The sequence below is a fragment of the Mustela nivalis genome (genome assembly GCF_964662115.1).
Source record: "Mustela nivalis genome assembly, chromosome: 7".
Lineage (NCBI taxonomy): Eukaryota > Metazoa > Chordata > Mammalia > Carnivora > Mustelidae > Mustela > Mustela nivalis.
The window spans coordinates 20,589,947-20,617,873 of record NC_139026.1 but is presented as its reverse complement, the minus strand read 5'-3'; the positions used below and the strand labels follow the sequence as shown (position 1 = coordinate 20,617,873).

Sequence of the window (27,927 nt, the reverse complement as noted above, 5' to 3'; positions counted from 1 at the left end):
CTGGACCCCTTATACTGATGACATCACAATATACAGCTCTAAATAAATAATGTTTCACACTTCTGGGCTCCCATTTCACTGTTCTGACCCTCCCTGTCTTGTCTATGCACAGAAAATTCACTAAATCACCTCTCCCCATAAAATGGGCTCTACAACCCAGGCCACTTTCTCACTTCATCTCCTACAGTATAGCCTTATATATTTAATTGACACTGAGATTAACTGCATGGGTTTTCCATAGTGAAACTCATGCATCTTTCCCCCATTTTATAGTATATGTATTTTCTAGGGCTGATTCAACTAAGATCTAATTTTCCAGCTCAGGCAACTACAGAGATGACTGCTAAAAACAGATCCTAGAGGAATCTGATACATTACCATAATGAGAAAGCCTTTTAATATAATGTTGACATTGTACCGTCGAGAAGACAAGACCTCATCATGATTGTCATTTCATTTCACCACACTGCCCTTTGACTTTAGACCATTTTTCTTTGTCAATGATGGGATATTTGCAACTTACTCACTGTCAGAAATCTGAAGAAAGAATCATCAAAGTACAGATAATTCCTCACTCAGTGCAACCAAAGCTTTAGGGTCCATCCTTCCAGGAACAATTAAAGAAATAACTGTTTGAATTTTATTCTGCTTGACTAATATAAACTTTACTGGATAAAAGAGACAGATTCAAATGACAAATCCAGGCCAAGCCTTGACTGAGATCTCAAATTTACGTATCTGTGTATATGTGTGTTTTGTTAGGATTCGGTTAGGAAAGTCATATCATGAAAAGAACCAATTTTTCTTTCCTTATAATGCTCCAATAGCAAAAGTCACCTTTCTCTTAAACAGGAGTTCTTTCATACCCTACAAAGTCATAAGGAAGAACACATCTCTGGTCCTTTCAGTCAACATCTAATAAGAACTGAAAACACAGTGCAAGAATTGTTTCCCAAAACTCTGTATTTCAGTTTATTTTCATGCACACTTTTAGACCCAAAAAGACCAAAAGCAACCTGAGATAAATGTCACTCATATTGTTGCCCCTCAGGGGTGCATCACAATCAATTATAATTCAGTTTGCTTTATGTTAACTGTTATTTTTATAACCTTCCAATTCCTTTTCTTTTAATTGAAATTACCAATGCCCAAACCACCCAAGCTGAAAAATCTAGGAATCAAAAAAGCCCCTCTCCTTCAAGTCCCACAACCAATGACTAGTCCAACAGAATCTATATCCAACGTCCTTATTCTACTTTCCCAGGTCTGGTTGGATTTCTATTTATAATAATGCCAAAGGGGGTCAACTAAGAAAAGAACTAACATCAGCATAATGAATAACATTATAAGCTGAAATATACTATGCTGCATTATTATTTTTATATTTACTTGAAAAGTATTGACTTCCTCAATAAAAAATATAAGACTTTGGAGACGGAGATAAAATGGAAAATTCAATTCTATCTGTATTTAATAAAGACTTTTTTTTTTTTTAAGATTTATCTATTTGCGAGAGAGAGCATGAGAGAGTGAGGGGGAGGGACAGAGGAAGAGAGAATCTTAAACAGACTCTAAACTGAGTGTGAAGCCCAACTGAAGGATTGATTCCACAACCCCAAGATCACAACCAGAGCTGAAACTAAGAATCAGACACTTAACCAACTGCACCACCCAGGCACCCCAAAGACTTTTTTTTCAAAAGCTCTTGTTTAAAAGATTAAATCAGAGTGTAGGATAATTAAATGGTATCTGCCATACAATACTACTGCGGAATGTGAATTTTAGCCATTACATGTATATTTATGCATAGTATCTAAATAGAGATAAGAGAATACCAAATTCTCTAGGCTAAAGTTAGCCAATAAGTTCCTTATATATTGTGTTTCTTGCTCTATTATTAATAGTTTTACTGTGATACAGTAAACTATATACAAAAAATTGCACAGGTGCAAAGTATTTAATTTAATACGTTTTAATTTTATACCTATGTATAAAAACCAAAACTATCATCCACACGGTAAATATAACAATCTCCCCCAAAAGTTTCCTCATGCCCTTTTGTAGTCACTCCCTCACCCCCCCAATTCCTCTCCAACCCCCCCAGTCCATAGACAATCACTGATTTGCTATATCACTATAGATCAGTTTCCATTTTTTAGAATTTTATATAAATGGAATTTTAAAGCATGTGCTCTATTTTGTCTTTTTATTTTGGAAGTAAAAAAATATTTAAAGGTTCATCCATGTTATTATGTGTGAAATGTTTCATACCTTTTTAAATGGTGAGAATATCACAATTTACTTATATATATTCATCTGTTGATAGACATCTGAGTTGTTTCCAGTTTGGAGTTTATGATAGACTGAATAACAGCCCTCTGAAAGCATCCACATCCTAATCACCAGAATCTAGGATTTGCCTTGCATGGCAAAAGGATCTTTTCAGGTATGATTAAAGTAAGGATCGAGATTGGGACGCTATTCTAGATTATATGGATAGGGCCAATGCAATCACAAGGATCCTTACAAGAGGGAAGCAGGAGGATCAGTCAAAGAAGGTGATGAGAAGAAGGCAAAGGATCCAAAAGCTTTGACCCATTACAACCCCTACTCAAGTCTAAAATCTCACCTAAATCTTATCAGCTCAAAAGTCCTAAATTTCAGCATCTAAGTCAATCTATGAGTACAACTTTGGATGTAATCCATCCTGTGGCAAAATACTTCATCTGTGGCTCTGGAAATAACCAATATAGACATTTCTATTCAGAAAGGGACAAAATAGAAGGAAAATGGGGGCTTACTGGTTCCAAGCAACTTCAAAATCCAACCAGGCAAACTCCATTAGGTTTTCAAGGCCTAAGAATAATTCTCCCATGACTCAGGTCTATGGGCCCCCAGAACTGACCCGAGAGTGATCCTTTCTCATGAGGGATATAATGTGTTCACAGCTGAATAATTTTATTAGATTGTTTCCTGCCTGCAGAATTCTGGAAGCCCAACACCCTTTTTTTATTTTGTTCTTTCTCTGTCCCTGCAGTTCACACTGACAGTATTTCTACTTATGTAACATTCTTACAAACATTGTGGGTCCCCAGAATTTGTCACAGGGATTCATTCCATTTAACAAGAAGATTTTAAATATTTCCTGGATGAAAAAAAAAATTTCCTGGATGATCCTATCTTCATTCCTGGTTTCTGCAGAGATGAGTGAAGAAATCCATTAGTCATATGATTAGTCTTTTTAAACAGCCCTCTTTGTAATTAAAACTTTGACCTTTATCTAAAGGTCTTCGGTGGCACTAGCAAAAGACTGCTTAGCCACACCTTTGGCTTTCTCACCAAAGCACGCTTTCCTGACATTAAATCTTCTAATTTTAGCATCTTTAAAAAGACAGAATTTCCCAAATCATCAAGTCCTGGTTCCTTTTTAACACTCTTCCCTACATCCATCTCCTTCCTCTCACATTTTACTCTAAGTAGCAAGATGAAATCTATCTGCATCTTTCACACTTTGCTTAGAAATCTCAGGTAATACCCAAAGTCACATCTTACAAGTTTTGTTGCCTACATAACCAATAAAACTTGGTTTTTGAAACCAAATTTCATGAAGCTGTCAAAACGAAATTCCATGAAGCTGTCACTAAATAATAAAGAGTGCCTCACTTACTTTTGAGCTCATAGGCAGTTCCTTTAACAGCTGTAATTTTACCAACAGTTTGTTTATAATTACTTGAATATTCTCTAAAACAATATAGGTTTTCTCTACCATTTCTCTACCTTTCTCTGAGCCTTCACTGGCATAGTCTTTAATATCCATATTTCTACTAACAGTCTGTTCAAGGAAATCTAGAATTTTTCTGTCATGCTCATCAAAATTCTTCCAGCCTCTACCCACTTCCCAATTTCAAAATCACTTCCATATTTTTAGGTATTTGTTAGAGGAGCACTTCTCTTCCAGATACCAAAACATATATTAGTTTCTTATTTGTGCTATAATAAATTATAACAAACTTGCCTTAAATAATGCAAATTTATCTTACTGTTCCAGAGATTAGAAATCCAAAATGAACTTTGAAATAGAATGATATTCTGAGTCTTACAGGGTTAAAATCAAGGTGTTAGAAGGTATTTCTTCTGGATGCGGCAGGGGAGAATCTATCCCTTGCTTTTTCCTGCGTTAAAAAGCTGGCCACATTTCAGGGCTCCTGGCTGCATTACTCAGATCTCTGCTTCTGTAATCACATCCCCTTTTCTGACACCACTCCTCCGGCTTCCTTCTCATAAGGACCCTTGTTATTATACTGGGTCTACCCAGATAATCCAGGATAATCTCATTCAAAACTTAATCACTTTTGCGACGTCCCTTTTGCTATATAAGGTAACATACTCTCTTAAAATGTGGAACATCCTGGGGGAGGGAGGGAATGTGAAGAAATCCCTCACACATTTTTTATTATGAAGTTTTTATTTTGCCTTTATGCTTGATTTTTCCCTGAATACAAAATTCAAGATCAACAGCTACTTTTTAGCACTTTAAAGATAGTCTATTGTTTTCTGATACACATAGTTTGTGGTGAGAAGTCCACTATAATTCTTATCTTCATTCTCTGTGACTAATGAACATATTTGTCTTTGCATGTAAGTTTTCCATTGTATCACCGATTTTCAATAAATTGAATTTGATATTCCTTATTTTTCTTATGTTTCTGCTTAGGCTTTAGTGACATGCCTGACTCTATGGATTTATCATTTATATCAGATTTGGGATTGGGGGGGTCATTATTTCTTCTAATATTATTTATGTTCCCCATCCCACTGGAACATGAATTATATATATGTTATACCATTTACACAGCACTCTAGCCAACAAATGCAGAATATGCATTCTGGAAAGTGCTCATGTATATTCACCAAGGTAGACATATAGTAATAAGGCAGATCTCAAATTTAAAGAGTATGCTCTTGACCACAACATAAACTAATCTAAGAAGATTCTTTTATGAAAGATAAAAAGATAAGATTATTTGACACATGGAGATTAAACAACATGCTTTTAAATAACCCAGAGGTTAGAGAAAAAATTAACAATGACTATGTACTCAATGAAAATTTAAACAGTGCTTAAAAATCTGTGGGTTGCAGTGCTCATTATTATATGCTTATATTATTAGAAAGAAGACATATCTTAAATCATTATTCTAAGCTTCAAATGAAAAACTTGAAGAAAAGTAAAGTAAAAGTGGAGGAGTTTAAAAAGAAAATTAAAAACATGAAACTATAAAATAGAAAATAGAAACAACATAGAGAAAAAAATCAATGAAATAAAAAACTGTTTCTATGAAAAGATGTAAAAAAATTCATCAATGTCAAGTCAGATTGACAAAGAAAAGAGAAGACACCAATTAGCAATATTAGGAATGAGAGGTCATCAATATATAATTTCTAGATATTAATAATAGGTCTACGAGAAGCAAGATGGCAGAGGAGTAGTGGACTGAAACGACATCAGGTCCCAGGAGTTCAGCTAGATAGCTATCAAACCATTCCAAACTCCTACAAAGTCAACAGGAGATAGTAGAACACAAGAGCAGCAATTCTAGAAACAGAAAATTGACCACTTTCTGAAAGGTAGAAAGTGTGGAGAACTGAATCTGAAACCACAGGCCAGTGCCTGGCAAGTGGTAGAGCAGGGGAGCACAATACATAACTTTTAGAAGTCTGCTCCATGGAGGGACATCACTCCCTCCATGGAGCAGAAGAAGGAATGGAGCCCCCAGAGGGACAGTGGAGCAGAAGAAGGAATGGAGCCCCCAGAGGGACAGTGTGGTCTCAGTCCCATGGGATCACAGAAATATCAGGGGTATCTGAGTGTGGCAGAGCTCCCAGGTATCGGAAAAGGGAAGGTAACTACAGATACAGAGCCAAGGAGTGAGCTCTCAGCCCGGGGTTACCTTAAACAATGATCCAAGGCACAGTTGGACCACTGCTCTTTGAGCAGGGTCCCCACAAGTGGCAGATCTGGAAAAACCCCCTCCTTTCTCTTCCAGGAGAAATGGCACAGGATCCAGGAATCTGCTGAGTTTGGAGATTCCAAATGGGTCTGTGCGCCAGAGACAGAAACACTTGGTCACAGGCCAGGTGAGCACAGAGCACGGTCTGAGACCAGGGAGACAGGAGGTATTGACTGCTTTTCTCTCAGGGCACACTGAGGAGTGGGGCCATGAGCTCTCAGCTCCTCTGGGCCAGAGATTGGGAGGCCGCCATTTTCATTCTTGTCCTCCAGAGCTCTGGAAAGCATTCAGGGAACAAAAGTTCCCAAGAGCGAACACTAGCAAATTACTTAGTCCGGCCCCAGGCAAGTGTGGTGCAATTCCAACTCGGGCAAAGACATTTGATACTCACTGCAACAGACCCCTCCCCTAGAAGATCAGCGAGAACATCCAGCCAAGACCAAACTAACCGATCAAGGAGAACAGTGGAACTCCAGAGCTAGGGGAAAGCAATGCATAGATTTCATGCCTTTTTCTCATGATCCTTTCATTTTGCAAAATTTAATTGTATTTTTTTTAATTTTTTTCTTCTATTTTTTGAAATTTTTAAAATTCTTTTAATGTTTTTAATGAGTTTATCTTAACAATACCATTCTAAAAAAATTTTTTTTAAACCTTCATTGTTAAAGTCATATTTTATTCCTTCATTATATTTAACCTTATTTTTTGTATACATATAAGTGTGTTTTTTTTCCTTTTTTTTTCTTTAAATATTTGGGATACAATTTTTTCTAATAGATCAAAACATACCCAAAATCTAGCACATGCTTTGCTCTAGTTTCCAGCTTGAACACATTCTCTCCTCCTTTTTTTTTTCTTTTTCCAACAACTTATCTTATCGATTCCTTGTTTAGAATTTTTTTTAAATTTCCATCTTTATAGTCATATTCCATCCGTTCATCATCTTTACTCTTATTTTTGTATATATATGTTTTTCTTTCTTTAAAATTTTGGGAAGCAGTTTATTCTAAAAGACCAGAATACACCCAAAACCAAGTGAGTGACTGTTCTATTCACTAGTCTAATATATATATATTTTTTTCTTTAGTTTTCCCCTTTCTTCCCTCCAGTTTCAGATCTCTTCTGATTTGGTTAGCATATATTATTCTGGAGTATTTGGCACCCTTTTTTTATTTTATTCGCTCATTCATATATTCTTATCTGGATAAAATGACAAGGTAGAAAAACTCACCACAAAAAAACAAAAACAAAAAAAAACCACAAGGCAGTACCAACGGCTAGGGACCTAAACAATATGGACATTGTAATATGTCAGAACTAGAGTTCAGAATGAAGATTATGAAGGTGCTGGCTAGGCTCATAAAGGCATGGAAGATATTAGAGAATCCCTTTCTGGAGAAATAAAAAAACTCAAATCTAATCAAGTTGAAATTTAAAAAAAGCTATTAATGAGGTGCAATCAAAAACAGAGGCTCTTACTGCTAGGATAAATGAGGCAGAAGAGAGAATTAGTGATATAGAAGACCAAATGACAGAGAATAAAGAAGCTGAGCAAAAGAGAGACAAACAATTACTGGACCAGGAGGGGAGAATTCAAGAGATAAGTGGTGCCATAAGACAAAACAATATTAGAATAATTGGAACCCCAGAAGAAAAGAAAGAGAAGGACAGAAGGTATATTGGAGCAAATTACAGTGGATAATTTCCCTTATAGGGCAAAGGGAACAAGCATCAAAATCCAGAAGGCACAGAAAAACACCCCTCAAAATTAATAAAAATAGGTCCACACCCCTTCATCTAATAATCTTAAATGACACATTGGACCAGATGGACATCACAGATTTATTCAGAACATTCCATCCCAAACTTTAGGACATACATTCTTCTCTAGTGCACATGGAACATTCTCCAGAATAGATCACATCCTGGGTCACAAATCAGGTCTCAATCAGTACCAAAAGATTGGGATCATCCCCTGCATATTTTCAGACAAATAATAAAGAAAACACAACTGTTCAAAATCTGTGGGACACAGCAAAGGCAGTCCTGAAAGGAAAGTATATAGCAATTCAAGCCTTTCTCAAGAAACAAGAAAGGTCTCAAGTACACAACCTAACCCTACACCTAAAGGAGCTAGAGAAAGAACAACAAAGAAAGCCTAAACCCAGCAGGAGAAGAGAAATAATAAATATCAGAGCAGAAATCAATGAAATAGAAACCAAAAGAACAGTAAAACAAATCAACGAAACTAGGAGCATGTTCTTTGAAAGAATTAATAAGATTCATAAAACTCTGGCCAGATTTATCAAAACAAAAAGAGAAAGGATCCAAATTAATAAAATCATAAATGAAAGAGGAGAGCACAATCAACACCAAAAAAATACAAACAATTATAAGAACATATTATGAGCAACTATATGCCAGCAAATTTGACAATCTGGAAGAACTGGATGCATTCCTAGACATGGATAAACTACCAAAACTGAACCAGGAAGATTTAGAAAACTTGAACAGACCAATAACCAGTAAGGAGATTGAAGCAGTCATCAAAAATCCAGATGGGTCTGGCCCTGGGCTCTCATTCCAGGGGAGTTCTACCAAACATTTAAAGAAGAATTAATATTCTCCTGAAACTGTTCCCAAAAAAATAGAAATGGAAGGAAAACTTCCAAACTCATTTTATGAGGCCAGCATTACCTTGATCCCAAAACCAGACAAAGACCCCATCAAAAAGGAGAATTACAGACCAAATCCTTGATGAATACAGATGCAAAAATTCTCATCAAAATACTAGCCAATAGGATCCAACAGTACATTAAAAGAATTATTCACTATGACCAAGTTAAGATTTATTCCTGGACAGCAAGGTTAGTTCAATATCTGCAAATCAATCAATGTGACACAATACATTATTAAAAGAAAGAACAAGAACCATATGATACTCTCAATAGATGATGAATAAGAATATGACAAAGTACAGTATCCTTTCTTGATCAAAACTCTTTACAGTGTAGGGATAAAGGGTACATTCCTCAATATCATCAAAGCCATCTGTGAAAATCCTATAGAGAATATCATTCTCAGTGGGGAAAAACTGAGATTTTCCCCTAAGGTCAGGAACATAACAGCAATGTCCACTATCACCACTGCCATTCAACATAGTATAGAAGTCCTAGCCTCAGCAATCAGACAACAAAAAGAAATAAAAGGCATCTGAATCAGAAAAGAAGAGTTTAAACTCTCACTTTTTGCAGATGATATGATACCAAACGTGGAAAACCCAAAAGACTCCACTCCAAAACTGTTAGAACTCATGCAGGAAATCAGTAAAGTGTCAGGATATAAAAATTAATGCACAGAAATCAGTTGCATTTCTATATGCTAACAGCAAGACAGAAGAAATAAATTAAGCAGCCTATCCCATTTATAATTGTGCCCCAAAACATAAGATACCTAGGAATAAACCCCACCAAAGAGGCAAAGAATCTGTACTCAGAAAACTACAAAGTACTCAAGAAAGAAATTGACGAAGACACAAAGAAATGGAAAAACTTTTCATGCTTATGGATTGGAAGAACAAGTATTGTGAAAATGTCCATGCTACCTAGAGCAATCTACACATTTAATGCAATCCCTATCAAAATACCATCCTTTTTTTTTTCAAAGAAATGGAACAAATAATACTAAAATTTATATAGAACCAGAAAAGACCCCGCATAGCCAGAAGAATGTTAAAAGAGAGTTTTCAGTCTGGAGTTGGTGGCATCACAACTCCAGACTTCAAGCTCTATTACAAAGCTGTCATCATCAAGACAGTATGGGTACTGGCACAAAAACAGACACATAGATCAATGAAACAAAATAGAGAGCCCAGAAATAGACCCTCAACTCTATGGTCAACTAATCTTTGACAAAGCAGGGAAGAATGTCCAATGGAAAAAAGACAGTCTCTTCAACAAATGATATTAGGAAAATTGGACAGCCACATGCAGAAGAATGGAACTGGACCATTTCCTTACACCAACACAAAAATAGAATCAAAATGAATGAAAGACCTCAATGTAAGACAGGAATCCATCAAAGTGCTTGAGGAGAACACAAGCAGCAACCTCTTTGACCTCAGCCGCAGCAACTTCTTCCAGGGAACATCATCAAACACAAGGGAAGCAAGGGTAAAAATGAACTATTGGGATTTCATCGAGGTCAAAAGCTTTTGCATAGCAAAGGAAACAGTCAACAAAACCGAAAGACAACTGACAGAATGGGAGAAGATATTCACAAATGACATATCAGATAAAGGGCTAGTGTCCAAAATCTATAAAGAAATTACCAAACTCAATACCCAAAGAACAAATAATCCAATCGAGAAATGGGCAGAGGACGTGGACAGAAAATTCTGCAAAGAAGACATCCGATGGCCAACAGACACATGAAAAAGTACTCCACGTCACTTGGCATCAGGGAAATACAAATCAAAACCACAATGAGATGCCACCCCACACCAGTCAGAATGCCTAAAATTAACAAGTCAGGGAACGACAGATGTTGGCGAGGATGCAGAGAAAGGGGAACCCTCCTACACTGTTGGTAAGAATGCAGGCTGGTGCATTTCCACTCTGGAAAACAGCATGGAGGCTCCTCAAAAAGTTGGAAATAGAGCTACTCTATGTCCCAACAGTCACACTACTGGGTTATTTACCCTAAAGATACAAATGTAGTGATCCGAAGGGGCACATGCACCCGAATGTTTATAGGAGCAATGTGCACAATAGCCAAATTGTGGAAAGAACCTAGATGTCCATCAACAGATGAATGGATAAAGAAGAATTGGAATATATATACAATGGAATACTATGCAGTCATCAAAAGAAAAAAATCTTGCCATTTGCAACAACGTAGATGGAATTAGAGGGTATTATGCTGAGCAAAGTAAGTCAATCAGAGAAAGACAATTATCATATGATCTCATTGATACAAGGAATTTGAGAGGCAGGGTGGGGTTTTGGGGGGTAGGGAAGGAAAAAAATGAAACAAGATGGGATCAGGAGGGAGACAAACCATAAGACACTCTTAATCTCACAAAACAAACTGAGGGTTGCTTGGGGGTGGGTAAATAGGGAGAGGGTGGTTAGGTTATGGACATTGGGGATGGTATGTGATATGGTGAATGCTGTGAAATGTATAAACCTGATGATTCGCAGACCTGTACCCTGGGGCAAATAATACATTTAATGTTAATAAAAATAATTTTAAAAGTGTATAAAACAGAACAATTTTATACCAATAAATTCAAAAAATTTGGTGGAAAGTATAAATTCCTTGACAAATACAAATTTCCAATTCCTTGACAAATATAAATTTCCAATGAGTAAAAAATAAAATGTATAACCCTGTATTAAAAAGTGGTTGAATTTGTAGATCTAAATCTGAAAATTTTATTCCTATGTATTATATTCTTTTAAAGCTATTGTGAATAAACTTATTTTAACTTCATTTTCCAAATGTTCATTGCAAGTGTATTTATGACAACTATGTTACTTCTATTTTCTATATAACTTATGTTTTGTTATTGTTCCTTTATTCTGCCTTTATGGTTTCCTTTTGCATTAAGCAAATATTTTCTAATGTGGCATTTTAATGTCTTAAATAATTTTTCACTAAATTAAAAAAAATTCTTTTAGTGGTTGCTCTGGGGCTTACCATAAACATCTTAATCAAAATCAACTTTAAATTTATACTAACCTTTAAATAGATAAATAAATAAATAAATAAACTTAATTCCAGTGAGATATAAAAAATTAACTCCTTTTTCCTGTCCCTCCATTTAAAAATCAGTATTGGTACAAATCCATCAATATATTGTTGCAATTCTGACTTTATATAATTGTATGCCTTTTAAAGAAACTAAAAAAAGATGATCAAGTATGTATTTACACTTTTTAAAAATATTTGTTCTATTATCCTCCCTATTTAGGGCTCTCCTCATTTGCTCCTGTGGATTCTAGTTAACATCTGAAAAAACGTCCTTAGAGCAATACAGCTCTGCTCCCACCCACATCTTTTGGTATTATTGGCAGATATATTACATTTATATACACCTAACAATATATTATACACATATTGTTTTACAAAATTGCTTTTTAAATTGATCAAGAGTTAAAATGAGGAAAAATATGCAATTACACTGTCTTTTATAATTACGCGATTACCTTTAACAGTGCTCTTTGTTTTTCATGTGGATTCAATCTACCATCTGAGATCACTTACGTTCAGGCTGAAGAATTTCCTTTAGCATTTCTTGTAAGGCAGGTCTGCTAGCAACAAGTTCTGTCACTTTCTATTTATCATGAATTGTTTCTATTTCACCTTCATTTTTTAAAGGTATCTTTCCTGGATATAGGATTCTTGACTGAGCTTTTGTTTTGGAGTTTTTGTTTTGGTGGGACACACTTTCAATATGATTATCCCACTTACTTCTAGCCTCCAAAGTTTTTGATAAGACGACATTTGTAATCTTATTGGGATTCCCTTATGTCATTTTTCTCTTGCTACTTGCAAAATTTCTCTTTGCCTTTGGCTCTCAGCATTTTTACTATGGTATATGTCTGTCTATGGATCTCTTTGTGTTTATACTACTTGGAGTTGCTGAGATTTCTGAATGTGTAGATTGTTTTTCAATATATCTGGGGAGCTTCAGTCACAAAGTCTTCAAATATTTTTCTGGTTCCTCTCCTGTACTTTGGTATTCCCATTACACATGACATTGCTGTATGTTATCCCACATTTCTCTGAGGGTCCATTCATTTTTCTTCATTCCTTTGCTCTCTGCTCTTCATAATGCATCATCTCTATCAATCTGTCTTCAAGTTTGCTAGTTCTTTCTTCTGATTGTTCACCTCTATTCTCTAACCCCTCTAGCAAATTTTTCTAGATTTTTTTCATTTCAGCTTTTGTACTTTTCAACTCCATAATTTCCACTTGGTTGTTTACCATTTCTCTCTTTATTGATACTATTTGATGTGAAATTGTCACCATACCTTCTTTTAATTCTTTAATAATAATTTCCTTTGGTTCTTTGAACATATCTATATTGTGTATTTTGAAGCCTTTGTTAATATGTCCATATAATTTCTTTCATGGGTAGTTTGTCTACTTTATCCACAGTATATGAATCATGTTTTCCCGCTTCTTTGTATGTCTTCTAATTTCTCACTGGAAACTAGACATTTTAGGCAATATATTGTAGAAACTAGGTGCTCCTCCACCACCACTAACTTCTGATGCTGGCCATTTTATTGTTATTTTCATGTTTGTTTAGTGCTTGACTGGTTTATTTTAGTGAAGTCCATTTCACCCCTACAGCAGAAGGGGCAGCTTTGCATATGAATGCCCACAGTCTCTGGTTTGACATTGGTTTTGATAAGGTCTTTTGACTATCTTTTCTCTGAAAACACCCAGTTGTTTTCAATAATGCCCTGGTGCCTAAATTGCTCTATAAGACTACTCCATTTGCAGATCTCTTTAAAGGCTCCAATCAGATTCAGGCCTCCTTTGACGTTGTAATTCCCAAAGCCAGTGCTTAAGGTTTGTTCTGACACCTGCAGGCTCCTACAACTATCTCTTTCCCAGGCTCTCTGCTTCTCCTCCCAGGCAAAATCTCTGAGCATAAACTCTGAATGTAGGGGTGGAGACAAGGGCACACGTCTTTCTAAGTGGCACTTCCATGTTAAGAGCTGAGTAATCACTAGGGGCCAAGGAGAGGGTGGACAGTCATCTCCTTCTTGAGTTACCACACCCAGAATAAAGCTATACCCCTTACAGTTCAGAGCAAGAGTTATCAAGACCCAGTATTCTCAGCAGTGCCACATCCAAGACAGAGACTTTATTCCATGAATGAGCAGAAGAAGAGGGCCTCATTTCTTGGCTACACTCACTCAAAATTTTGCCTCAGCAATAGGTAGCTGAGGAAGGATGAAAAATCCTGCCCTTGCCTGAAGACAGCCCGATGACTAGAAACTGTGAAGAGGGAGCCCTGTGTTTGGGGTTGCCCAGTCTAAGTGGAATTTCCATCTTGCTGAGTGGGATGGGAGTGAGGGGCGTGAGTCACAGTTCAGATACCACAGAATCTCACTCACCAAAATACATATTTTCTTGAGTAAACATTTCTTCATTTACTGTAAATTCTTTGGACCATTTCCAGAGATATTAAGTTGTTGGGTTTTTTTTTTCTTTTTTTCACCAGTTTTGCTTGGGATTGGGTCCACTTTGTTCCTCATGCAGATAAGCCAGAAGACTTAAGGTCCACTTGATTAACAAGAGTGGCAAGGTAGTAATTCAGTGAGGAAGGAAACTAGTCTTTTTCAAAAAATGGTGCTGGACAATGGATATGGAAAAAAATTAAACTCAACCTTCCTCATACTACATACAAAACAATTTCAAATGAATCGTTTCTCAAAATGTAAAACTATAAAGCTCCTAGACTAAAAACACAGGAGAAAATCCTTGTGACTATGACTTTGGAAAAGCAAAGTTTCTTAACTAGAATATAAAAAGCATGAATCATACACAGAAAATGTAAAATTGGACTTCATCAAAATTTATTAAAGCTTGTCCTTCAAAAGACACCATTAGACAAATGGAAAGGCAAGCTGAAGGCTGTAAAATAACTTTGCAAACCATAAATCTGATAAGGGACTTTTTTTCAAAATTATAAACAACTTTAACTCAATATTAAGAACATAAACAATTTAAAAATGGGCAAAAGTTTGAACAGATACTTCACCAAAGAAGATATGTCAATGGCAAATAAGTAAATGAAATGATGCTCAATATTATCAGTCTCCAGGGAAATGCAGATTAAAACCACAGTAAGATACCACTATATACTATTGGAATGGCAAAAATTAGAAGATTTACGGTAACTATTCATGCCATGGGGGTCAAGCATCTGGAATATTTATACATTACTGGTAGGAAGGTAACAAGGCACAGCCATTTTGAAAAGTTCTTTAAATGTTAAACATATTTGAAATATACAATGCAATAATCCCACTCTTACAGGTTTGCCACTACTACAGGAGAAATAAAAACACAAAGACTTGCATGCAAATGTTCACAGCTTTATTCATTATAGCCATTATAGCCAAATGTCCATCAACAGGTGAATGAATCAACATATTATGGTATATCTATACAATGGAATACTACTTAGCAATAAAAAGCAATAATGAATATATAAGTGAAAAAAGCCAAGCATAAAGGACTATACAATTCTATTTATATGAAATTCTAGAACAGACAAAATTATAGTGATAGGAAGCAAACTGGTGGCCACCCAGGGGTGAGACTGTTGGGTAAAAATTTACTGTAAAGGGAAATGAGGAATCTCTTGGGGGTTGATATAAATTTTCTTTATCATTACTGTAATTCTAGTTACATTATTATGTATCAATCAAAATCATCTAACTATACCCTTAAAATGAGTGAATTTTATTGCAGGCAAATTACATCTCAATAATTTTTTTAAAGAGCATTAGGAGAAAAATATTAAATAGCTTAATAGTAGGAAAAGATCAGAGAAATTAAGATACTCAGTTCTAATACATTAAGTAAACAGACATACTGGGTATTAAAGATTCTCAAAATATGTCTGCAGATATCAAGTGAAATTTTCTTTTGTGAGTAATTTTCTTTCACTTATAAAACCAACATTTCCCTTAAACCATATTTGTGAAAAATAGGCTTAGAAATAATCATATATTGTCAAATTACTATGTTGTATATACCTAAAACTAATATAAAATTGTAGGCCAACTATATTTCAAATAAAACATAATAATAAAATTAAATTAAATTAAATTAAAAAATAATCATATTGTTTCAGCTGGGAGTTATTTTTTCTTGCTAATTAAAAAAAAAGTATTGAGATGTCATAGTTAAGCTGGGGTTTTACTGAGCAGATATTCACTTACTCTCTTCTTTGGGACAGAGTATATGTTCCACCCTCACTGCCTTCATCTGTGGCCATAAGACTTGGTTTGGTCCCTAGAATATACACATGCAGGATATTCGAAGAGTTTTATGTAAGTTTGCAGAGTTTAGATTGCTCTTGAACTCATACATCACATATGAATACAACCCAAGTACCCTATGCCCCTTTAAACTGGACCTCATAATGAGGCACAAGGAACAAACCTAAACTTGACTCAAAGCCCAAAAACAAACCATAGCCTAAAGCACAGTCACTTATGAGTAAGAAAATTAAAAGTGTGCCTTGGTATGATAATGAATTTGGCAGAAATCTGTTACACTATGTTACTGCGGCAACAGTCAACTAATGCAACAGCTAACATTTGTGGAAATTTTACAATGTTCTAAGTACTTAGCTAAAAAACTTCACATGTACTATCCATTTAATCATCACAATGACCTGTAAGAGAGAATATTTTTAACACACGATAAGACTGTAGCACAAGGAAGATAACTGCATTATCCAAATCTCAGAGTTCATAAGTGACCAAGCAGGATTTAAACCTAGGATGTTTTAACTCTAGTACTCACTCTCTTATTCATTGTGCTCCATTAGTTAGATGGAACATTTAATCATTGCCCAAAATGTAGCAGCAGAGTGAGGGTTATCAGTAATTTGAAAAGAAAATTTTATTCAGTTTCCATATGCAAGGAAATAGCTTACTATCTGACTGCAGTGAATGCATGGATTACCAAGAGCCAGTGGTTTTAAAAACTCGATCCTTCCCCTTAATGGTTAATAATGCTCTTCAATTCCCACATACTTTTTCCTTCTCCTCCTTCCTAACCTGCCAATCCTTTTTAAAGTGGTGTCTGAGAAACCATCTGTTTACTCTAGCTCGGACTCTAGGTCTCCTTTGGCTACAAAAACTGCACTGTCTCAACTTCTTTACAGTGTTATTCAAAATGCCTACAGAGCCTTCCATATTGCTTCGCACATATGGTACTTATTCATGTCCATTCTCTCCTTCATACCCCACAATACCCATTCCTAACTTTAATCACTAATGTAAGCCCTATCTTCAGTATCACCCCCTCATTTGTGGAGGACCTGCCTCCAATTTCACAAAGAATCTTTTGTGTGGCATTAAATTTATCAACTTTTCTCTTCTCAGCCTTATACCCGTCTTTGCCTCTCATTACCCTTCACTCTCATGTTTCAAATGACTAATCCCACCCCCATATTCTTGTTTCTCTTTCTTCCTACCTCTACATCGTTGAATCCATTTAATATCTCCTTTTTTTCAACAGGGAAACCTACGTACTCATTCCTCCCCCATCTTAAACCAACCTTCCCATGAACCCGATTCCCTCATAAACTACCAACACATATCTCTCCTTGTTTTCACCATCAAACTTCTTGACAAAGCAGTCAGTATCAGATAGCTTCACTTTTTCACTGCCAATGTATTCTTTAATTAAATACTGCAACTTGGCTTCCCTTTCTATAAATTTACCAAATTTGTTCTCTCAAAAGACACTTTTTATCAAAAGATAGTTTCTAAACTGCCCAAGTCAATTATATCTCTCAGTTACCATCCTAATCAAGGCCCTCTTCAGTTTTGCATGATACTTCGCTTCTCTAACATCACCCTTTACTATTTTCCCCCTTTCTGTAGAACCCCTTTCAGTATTTTTCTCATGATTTTTCTTCTCTTCCAGTTCTACCAACTCAACTACCATGAACAATCTCATCCCTTCAATATACCTCACAGCCTCCAACTAATAGTTATTGACCAATTATTTCCATCATCTACAAACTCCAACTTTAAACCTAAGCTCAAGTTCCATAGACATTCTAGTACTCTCAATAATTATGACTCATTTATTGAAAAACTGCTACATGCCAGCAGTTGTACTAGATACATACCAGAATACAAACCCATTAATATACATATTCTCATTTAAGCATCTCAAAATATAATAAAAACAATTATTTCCTTTCAGAATGGACAGAGATACAGAATTTACATGATTTCCCCAATGTCATATAGTTAGAAGGTACTGAAGCTGGGATTTAAGATATCACATACTAATTCCCTGTGTCCTTCAAGCTATTAGGGCAGATATTAAGTTCTCTGGGGGTCTAAAGCCACCATTTCCTGACCTTAGGCAAAGGAAAGGGACTATTTCCTCATCCAATCTGGAGAGGATATTTACATACTCCAGTATCTCTCTCCAAAACGTCTCCCCCAGTCTCCTGGACTTTTATAACCTTCATTCGCTTTAGGGGTATAAATGCTGTCTCACCAATTCTACACTAACTTCTTTAAATTCTAAATCATTGTGGACTTCAACCTCACTTAGGAATATGATATCTATTATCTTGGAGTTCCCAAACAAACTTGCATTTTAAAATTTTATCACTTTATTACTCTGGATAATGTTTTCATTTGTTTTGTTTTTGGCCCCCCAAAACAAAAACAAAACAAAAGGCACTTATTAAAACTCTCCAAAATCCTTTTAACTTAAAGTACTATCTGAAGTTAGACTGGATGATTCAAATCCTGATTCACAACTACTAATTGTGTGGGTTAAGAATTTTAAGCTTCAGGTTTCTAATCTCTACATGAGATTGGAGATTAGATATGAAAGTAATGGTAGGTTTTCACTGGGTTATTGTAAGGTTAAAATGCAATGATTAAATAAAAACTAAAAACACTTATAGTGGCCCACAAAACCCTACAAGAACTCTCTTCCACATCTCTTTGACCTTGTCCTCTCTTACTATTCTCTCCCTTATCATGCCAGGCCCTGCTCTATCTCAAGATGTATGCTTTTCCTTCTTCCTGAAATATTCATCCCTGAGATAGCTAACTGTTCCATCTCCTTCAGACTTAGCAAAGTGATTACATATGGGAAGAGGGAAAATACAGACTTACTGTAAGATTTCTAGCTTGTAGAACTGTGTCCATGATGACAACTCACCTGAATTAGAGATAAGTGAGGAAAAGCAGGACAGGTTAAGTTAGGTTTTTGAAATGCTGTATGCTGGGTGCCTGAAAACCATTCAGGTAAGCATGTCCAGGGTGAACTTGGAAGTGCAAATGGAGCTCAAAAGAAGGTTATGGCTGATGAGCAGCACTGGGGTCTCTGCAATGCAAGTGACAGTCTAAGCCATGAGAGTAGAGGGATCAGGAAATCTTAGATCACATCTAAGGATAATTCAAGAGGATAGAGGATAATTCAAGAAAGTAGTAGTCCAATAAAAGAGAAGAAACTGTGATGTCACAGATAACAAAGGAGCAAATGTTTCCAAAGAAAATGCCTTCAAAAATGAACAAGAGTAAAAATGTGTATAGTTAGATAAGAACCAGAGAGAGGTCCTACTAACCAAATTTCCCTACATTTATCCTCTGTTCCAGGAAAACCATTGATCATTATCTACATACAACGTGTTCTTTTGCTTTGGTCATTCTCTCTAAATGGACCACCTTGGCCCATCTCCCCCAATATTCTCCAGTTATTTATGTCCATTCTTTAAGACCCAATAACATATTTCTTGGCTCCACCTTTCTAGGGGTAATTTTTTTCCATGTAGATGGAAAGAGTGTATCAGGGATGATGTATCCTTAACTCTTTAACTTCAATCTCTGAATGGATAAAGAACATGTGGTATATATATACAATGGAATACCATGCAGCCATCAAAAAATGAAATCCTGCCATTTGCAATGACATAGATGGAACTAGAGGGTATCATGCTAAGCAAAACAAGTCAATCAGAGAAAGACAAATATCATATGTTCTCTCTGATATGAGGAATTTGAGAGGCAGGGCAGGGGGTCACAGGGGTTAGGGAGGGAAAAAATGAAACAAGATGGGATCAGGAGGGAGACAAACCATAAGAGACTCTTAATCTCACAAAACAAACTGAGGGTTGCTGGGGGGTTGTGAGGGGAAGGATAGGGTGGCTGGGTTATAGACATTGGGGAGGGTATATGCTAGGGTGAGCATTGTGAATTGTGTTAAGTCTGATGATTCACAAATTTGTAACCCTGGGGCAAATAATACATTATATGTTCATTTAAAATAAAATGAATGAATGAATAAACAAACAAACAAACAAATTGTTACCAAAAAAAAAAAAAAAAAAACCCCAAACCTCAATCTCAATATAGATACATGTAACTGAGAGAAAGGAGAATAAACAGCAACTGAAGATAACAATAGTGTATCTGAATTTTTCTTGAAGTTAGAATCATGAAAATATTACAGAACATCTAAATATGAGTGGCATGGATACGCTCTGCTAACATACTATCGAATATATAGTAGCAGCTATGGATACAAGGCATGGGTAGCTAGCCAGTTATCATGAGCACATGGACACAAAAGCTGAGGAGCTAAGTTTATGTATCAGGTGCTACGAGCACCATCTTACACAATGCCGATTCCCATAGTACCTAATGCTGACTTAATACAATTTCTTATTCTTTTTTATTTCAGCTAATTTTTCTTTACAGATTTGAATTTTTAAAACTATATACAATGAAATATGTTCCTTTGCCAGAGGCAGCCACTAATGAAGTTTTTATATATAAATATTTACAGAAATATTCAATGAACCATTAAATACCCCAGTTTCTTTTATAGCCTAGTGATCCTCCCCCAAACTAAAACTACTTGGGAAAAGATTCTGGAACTAACAAATATGGCCACAAATATTTATTTTAATATATGTCATTACTTGTGCTGAGAATCCAAGTTCTCAGAAACTCTATCTTACATATGCTTGCATTCCTAGCATGTCTAATATGTACTCCTATCTTTGAAGAGAAAAATGTTTAATAAGGTAATAGAGTCACAAAAGTGATGAATTTAAGTTTTTACCTCAGAGAAAGCAGAAATTAAATGGCAGGTAAAAAAAATATTTTTGAAATCTATTTACTTTTGAACCTATTCTTTCCCTATATTCTGTATGAAAAAGTAACTGATCAAGTTGAAGTTTTAAATATTGAAAAAGTGTGTATTTTCTAAACACATACTTGAATACACTTAAAAATCAACTGTTAAATATCAGAAGTCCAAGGCTCTATAAACTGTAATGGGAATTTTTTTGTGTGTCATGAGAATTTATATGCATTTTATTATAGATTTGATAATTTAGAAGACAAACCATAGATTTGTGTGTGGGTTTAGGGGAAAAAAGTATCAAAATAGGTTGAGTACATTAGGAACTACATTTTATAATTCAACTTCGGAAACAACAGGACAAGGTCTATGGTATGAAGGGTCCATAATAAAAAAAAAATCTAAACATGTTGTTATTTACTAAATCGGTAAAAAGTGAACCAGGGAAATGTATATTAAAATGCACACTAGTGTTTAAAGTTCTTATTCTTGAATTGCTTTTTTTTTTTCAACTATGGATATTAGAAGCTATTTTCGAGCATATCTTCATATTCTTGTACTTTTCCAGGCAATGGCTATCAATGTCTTCCTTTCTTTAAACTGGCCAGGAAGCCTTGATAACAAATTCTTTGACCTCATGACACTATATCAGCTTCTGCTAAGTGCTTCTCCTACTGTATGACCTAGCTGGCAGGAGCTCTGCCTTAATTATTCAAATAGTGTCTGATATAAGTAACCTCTCTAAGCAGGACTTAATTATATTAAGTAATGATTATCAGAGTCTCTCTACAAAATGGACTTCTATTATTGTAAGCCTACAGATATGAGAAAAGACTTTGGTCCCAAATACAACAAAATATAAAGGTTCATCTAAAATGACAGATCAGAGAAAAATATCTCTGAGTCCCTATGGATACTGTTCCATTAATTATAACATATATGCAATTTTCCATTATCCCAACTTAGGTGTTCACTCTTCTTAAAGTTATTTCTAAGGATAATATCTATCTTCATTATGAATAAAATATATAAGTCTACTTCTAAAACCACTTTTTTGGAAAGAAAGTGATCTTTTCTCTCAGCATACAATTCAAAATATAACTTCATCCTTTTACGGAATGGAGAGGAAAAGAGGTCTAATAAAGTAAATCTTATTCAGTACAAATGGCAATGGCAATCTGCATTTGGCTGCATCTGCTGAATAATTCTGAAGTTTCATGTGACTTTATTCTGTAATTTTCTACCTGGTGAGACACATGGTAGCAGGTGAAGTATTTGTCACCAACTAAAAAAAATGATTAACTAAAGTAATAACACCACAAAAAATAAACTGGTATTTGACAGATATATTTCTTGGACATTTCCCAGAATGACAGTCATTAGTAAATAGTATTAATTTCAACTGATTAATTAACTAATTTCTCCATATTGAACTATGTCTTAGAAAGGTCTGAACCTGCAATACCCCCTTAAATAATGGGTTTTGGAAAAACTTCATACATCTTGACAATGCAATTTAACACATACTTGATTCTGAATAGTATGTCATTAACAGTCCTAATGAGAAAAATGGTAATACTGAAAAAATACTAAAATATCTGGAAAATAAAATAAGAGACATTGGAAGTGATAAAGGAGGGAGAAGGAGGGGGGAGTTTCAAATGAATAAATTTTTACTTAAATTCCTAAAAAAAAAAAAATAATGATACTGTTACGCTGAAAATAAATAAATGAAAAAAAAAATTCCTATGAATAAGAGCGTTAATCACACGTTACCCTCAACGTAACATTGCTCAACATGTACTAATAGTACAGAATTTGAACAAGGTACAAAATCCCAGGATTTGATCAACAGAAATTCCTGACTCACAATACAAGACAATCATTAAAAGTTCCACTTAAAACTGTGACCCCAAGAAAGACCCAAACTGAAGCACTCCTCACACTGCCTTCCTGAAACCCCTATGCTCCCCTCTCCCTCTACATTTTGACTCACTTCTTAAGGGAATCTTGAAATCAACAAACACAACACTATAGCTACTGATGTTTCTTTTTTACTCTTAGTTTCTTTTTCTTCACTTTATAATTAAAGCTATAGAACTGTCTTAACATTCCTTGTAGATGCTCTATCCTTGAAGGATTAGAAATCCGCAAATAGAAAAAAAATATATTATAAAAAGAAGAGGCTTCAAAAGCATCTTTAAGGGGCACCTGGGTGGCTCAGTGGGTTAAGCCGCTGCCTTTGACTTAAGTCATGATCTCAGGGTCCTGGGATTGAGTCCCACATCGGGCTCTCTGCTCAGCAGGGGGCCTGCTTCCCTTCCTCTCTCTCTGCCTGCCTCTCTGCCTACTTGTGACCTCTCTCTGTCAAATAAATAAATAAAATCTTAAAAAAAAAAAAAAAAGCATCTTTAAGAACCCAAGAAGCCCTCCTAAAGAAAAGACACAACTGTTTGCTTAAGGGATCTTTACAGTCAGGATTTTCAAAGATTTTAAACATTTTTTAAAAATTCTTCAAAGTATTAATTACTATTCTAATATCTAATTAAATAAATAAATAGAACAATAAGAAAATACTAGATAAATGATTATTGCAATTGTGTATGACTACAAATCCCTGGAGACACAGGGCTCACCACAAAATAAAAACAAAAAATAGCATTGTTAGGGTGATGGAATTTGTTTCCTTTGTTTTCTAAATTTCCTTTAATATTACTAAAGAGTCCTCAACATGGCAGACTCTATGGCTATTATAACATTTATTTCTGATAACTTGAAATGTTCTAAAGAAAAGAGAGCAAAACTATTCATTTCCTTGGATATATGCATTTTACTTTTACAATTATAAAGAAAACTATAAAAAACTAAGGTCAGTGGAGTACCTGGGTAGCACAGTCAGTTGAGCATCCAAGTCTTGGTTTTGACTCAGGTCTGGCACAGTTTTGTTGGCTCAGGTCGTGATCTCAGGGTCATGAGATTAAGCCTCACGTCGGGCTCGGTACTCAGCATGGAGTCTGTTTGAGTTTTTCTTTCCCTTTCCCTCTGCTTCCCACCCCATGTTCCCTGTCTCTCTCTCAAATGGATAAATAAATATTAAACAAAAAACAAAAAACAAAAAACTAAGGTCAGTAGTTTTCTGAGCTGTAAAAGATTGTGATCCCTGACTTCTCTCTTCCTCTTTCTCCTACATCCTATAAGCATCAGGTAAATAAAGTCATTTCTTTCTTTCCTGACAACTCTCCACTCTCATCTAGACCCTCTCTTTCCCAGAGAAATGCATTTGTTATTTAATTGGTTTCTATGCAAACTCTATCTCCTTCTCCTTTTCCACAAACTATTTCATACTTAAACTCCTGTTTAAAAATCTTTACTGCCTCCCCACTATTTAAAAAATATCTTTCACACTACTTATCCAAGTATTCGAAGTTCTCACCAGATCCCTGTCTCTATAACCCTCTCTACGTATCAGCCATCCAATTTGGTCACATTGTTGCAAACAGTATGCAGTCCCACTTATATGATGTTGCTTAAAAAGTTCCCTTGGCCTACAATGAATACTCTCTCCTCTTTTACATTTTAACTTAGTCCTGCCTTTCAAGATTGCATTGCTATCTCTCATTTTACACGTATGTAAAATTTTCTAGCAAACCTTGCCAAGAAACAATGTCTAAACTCCTAAATAATCCATCAAAAAGGAACAGGGACACACCAAGAATCTCAAAAAGTAAAGAATAATGATATATAAATATACATTTCTTTTTCATTCTATACTCAAAGCATTTTTGCCACCATGTGTTCACTTTCTATTCTTAGAGGTAGAATATTAATTCTATTTCCTCTATAGCCCTTAAAGGTTGATAATGTATTTCTTATTATTGTTACTAGCTCCCTCATCTTACTAGAGAAAGCATCATGGTATTAAGGTTAAATTTCAATGTCCATATGAACTAGATAACTTCATTTTATTTGGGTGTCATCAATGATAACCTTGATCCTTCCCAGAAATCTTACTATGAGTACCAAGGATAATGTGTGTGACCGGGTGAAAGTAAAAGCAGCCTGAAGTGAATACTTCACTGATTTCCTTTAATTGGATTTGAAATCGAGTATCTTATTAGTTACTTTAAATATTAATATTTATAAAAACATACTGTTTTGATCATATGCAATACAAGCCCATTTTCAAGTCTGCTGTTTATAGCTCAAAAAGAACCATTAATATATAATTGAACATTTCTGTTCAAGGAGGAATGATCTTATCACCCAAACTCTGATGTGGGCACATAATCCATACTTGACAAATCCATCTTTGGATACTGAGATTGAGTCAGGGTCAAATGAGAGCAAAGTTAGAAATTTTGCTGAAACTTGGGGAAAGAAGACTTTCTTTTTGGCTAGGGTTTAAAAAATGGACTGTGGGCTACTTCCCTTCTTTGCCACTCTGTGGGGAAACTTGCTTGAGAATGTATGGTACAAAGTATACAGTACACGCTATAAAGTAGGGGAAAACTGATCTGCACAATGGAAAAAGACAGATAACAGATTACAGTGTTAGAGCACTTGCATTCAGCCAACATAAAAGCCTGATTTTTCATTTACATGTGTGTTAAAATATTCCTTTTTGCTTAAGTCAATTTGAATTGGTTTATGTAAAATTCAGAAATAAAATGTAGAAATTTAGAAAATTTTGTCCTATTTCCGAAAGTGACCTAGTATAATCTATATATGGCTGTCACCTTGTTGGGAAAGGCAATCTCATGTGCACAGCCTTGCCCCATTCAGTCATATAAGAATGGTCCCTGGGCCTGGAACACTGCCCAGCTATGGCTTTGTATGGGAATATCTTTCCCTGTTTCAGGCTCAGAGAGTGTTCCTTTTTTCTACCAATTGTGAGCCTCAGTGGCCCTCAGGCACACCCCAGCTTTCAGTATTTCAGCTTGAAAGAGTTCTACACACAAGAGGGGTGTGTGCAGGCCATGTGCTCACCTTGGCTGCCAGGAAGGAGATCTGCTGGTCATAGGGGGCTGACATACTATTAGAGCTAATCTTGCTCTGTCTCTTCTCTATGTAAGTAAAAGTGTTGTTCTACCCAGTGCTTAACTACATTGTCTTTTCCTTGGCAATTCCAATATCAAGATGCAATGGGCAGAAGTGTTTGGCTTCTTTTCCTGATGGTTGGCATAATGATGGTCTCTGTTATCCTCCATGTAGTTGGTAGTCCTCCCCTAGTCTGGGAATGGGTACACAGTCTTCTGCTTGACACTTAACCTTCAATGGAAGCAGACAAAATTTTACCATGTACCTAGAGTATGATCACAGGACCATTTCAAAGTAATGCCATCTAATCTAATCTTCCTTCAGGAAGTCAGTATAAACAAAATGAGGTCCAAGGCTAAATTTGTGACCACCAGAAGCTCATGTTCCAGAAATTATCTCTCAGGATTTAAAGATCTTGACAGCAAGATAGATGAAAAATATTACTTTGGGAATATCAAGAGTAAGAGGAACTCTAAAGCAAATCAAATGAAAGCAAATATGGTTCACTATAAGAAAAGAACCCAAAAAGAGCATATCAAGGTATGCTATACATACACAGATATATAACCCAACTTTTAACTCTGATTGTTAAGATAATTACTGACTTATCTACCTGGCCAGATATCATTAACATTCTATTTCATCGTGGGGTTTCTTAATGTCAAAAAGAAATAATTTTCATTAGCTTTTTGGAAAATAAGATCTGATTCTTTCTCAAGCACTTTAAGATTGCTAATTTTATTTACTCAAATGTGTATATTAGTGAATAAAGCACATATTTATTATGATATGTAAATATATGCATCAAAAACTATGTATTCATGTTCATAATAATAACTTTTAAGCAAGGACCTATTATCTATATGAGCCAATAATGAGAAATAACTATAATTTTCTTTTGGAAGAAATTAGAACTTGAAATTATCTTACATAAAGACCTAACTTCTGTTATATAAAAGATGCTCTACAATTTTAACTGGGATGATTTTAATTAATAAATGAATGCTTAAATGTGGGACTACCTTTATGAAAAGTTCCTATGAATGAGAACTATAAAAACCAGTATAAATATGGAGAAAATTATTTAAATTATAAAAACTATTATGGAGCCAATTCTGGTTAAATGATTATCAACCTATTTTCTCTACCTCATGGGCACATAGACAGACTATATTTCTTAAGCTTCCGTTGCAGACTGGAATAGCCAAGTGACTATATGGCTGACTACTAGCCAATGGAATATGAAAAGTGATTGGTGTTTTCAAACATTTCCCCTAAAACTTCCTACCTGTATCCGCTACCTTGTTTACCCATTGCTGTCATTTACAGATTAGTCAGGTGACCTTAGAAGCCTGTGCTCAAGATGGCAGAGCCACTAGATAGATGGAGTCTTGGTTCCTCAATTTCTGCCTGGAGTAGAGCCACCTCCTGATCAGGAACACTTATCATGGATTTTAAATTAGTGAGAATTAAAACTCTATTACATTTGAGCTATTCTATGATTTGTCAATTTTCCTAAACAGCTTGATTACCTTAGTTAATAAAACTTATTATCACTAATATATGGCCATGAATATCCATGACTTATTTTGCTACTCTACTAAAAAAAAATTTTTAATACCCCCAGACTTCAACACAAATACATTAACTTCAAACTGAGAAATATTTAATATTCATAAGTAGTCTACATTTTATTTTTAAGTTTTATTTGTTTGAGAAAGAGAGAGAGAGCACGAACAAGGGGAGGGGCAGAGGGTAAGGGAAAGAGAGAATCTTCGAGCAGTCTCCCTGCTGAGCATGGAACCTAATGCGGGGTTTGATCCCAAGACCCTGAAATCATGACCTGAGCTAAAACCAGGAGTTAGACCACCTAATTGACTGAGCCACCCAGACACCCAATAGGTAGTCTACATTTTAAGTAAAAATTTTTAAGTTTATTTTTTGCCTCATCCTAACAGATCCTAGTCTTTAATATTTAATTAACAACATTATCCTT

The 27,927-nt window shown here is 35.3% G+C and overlaps 1 protein-coding gene across 15 annotated transcripts in view; it reads right to left on the bottom strand.

The window, feature by feature from the left end:
• Positions 1-27,927, bottom strand: part of ANKS1B (ankyrin repeat and sterile alpha motif domain containing 1B) — a 1,113,310-nt gene that overhangs the window by 893,649 nt on the left and 191,734 nt on the right. The gene's annotated exons all lie outside the window — the stretch shown is intronic.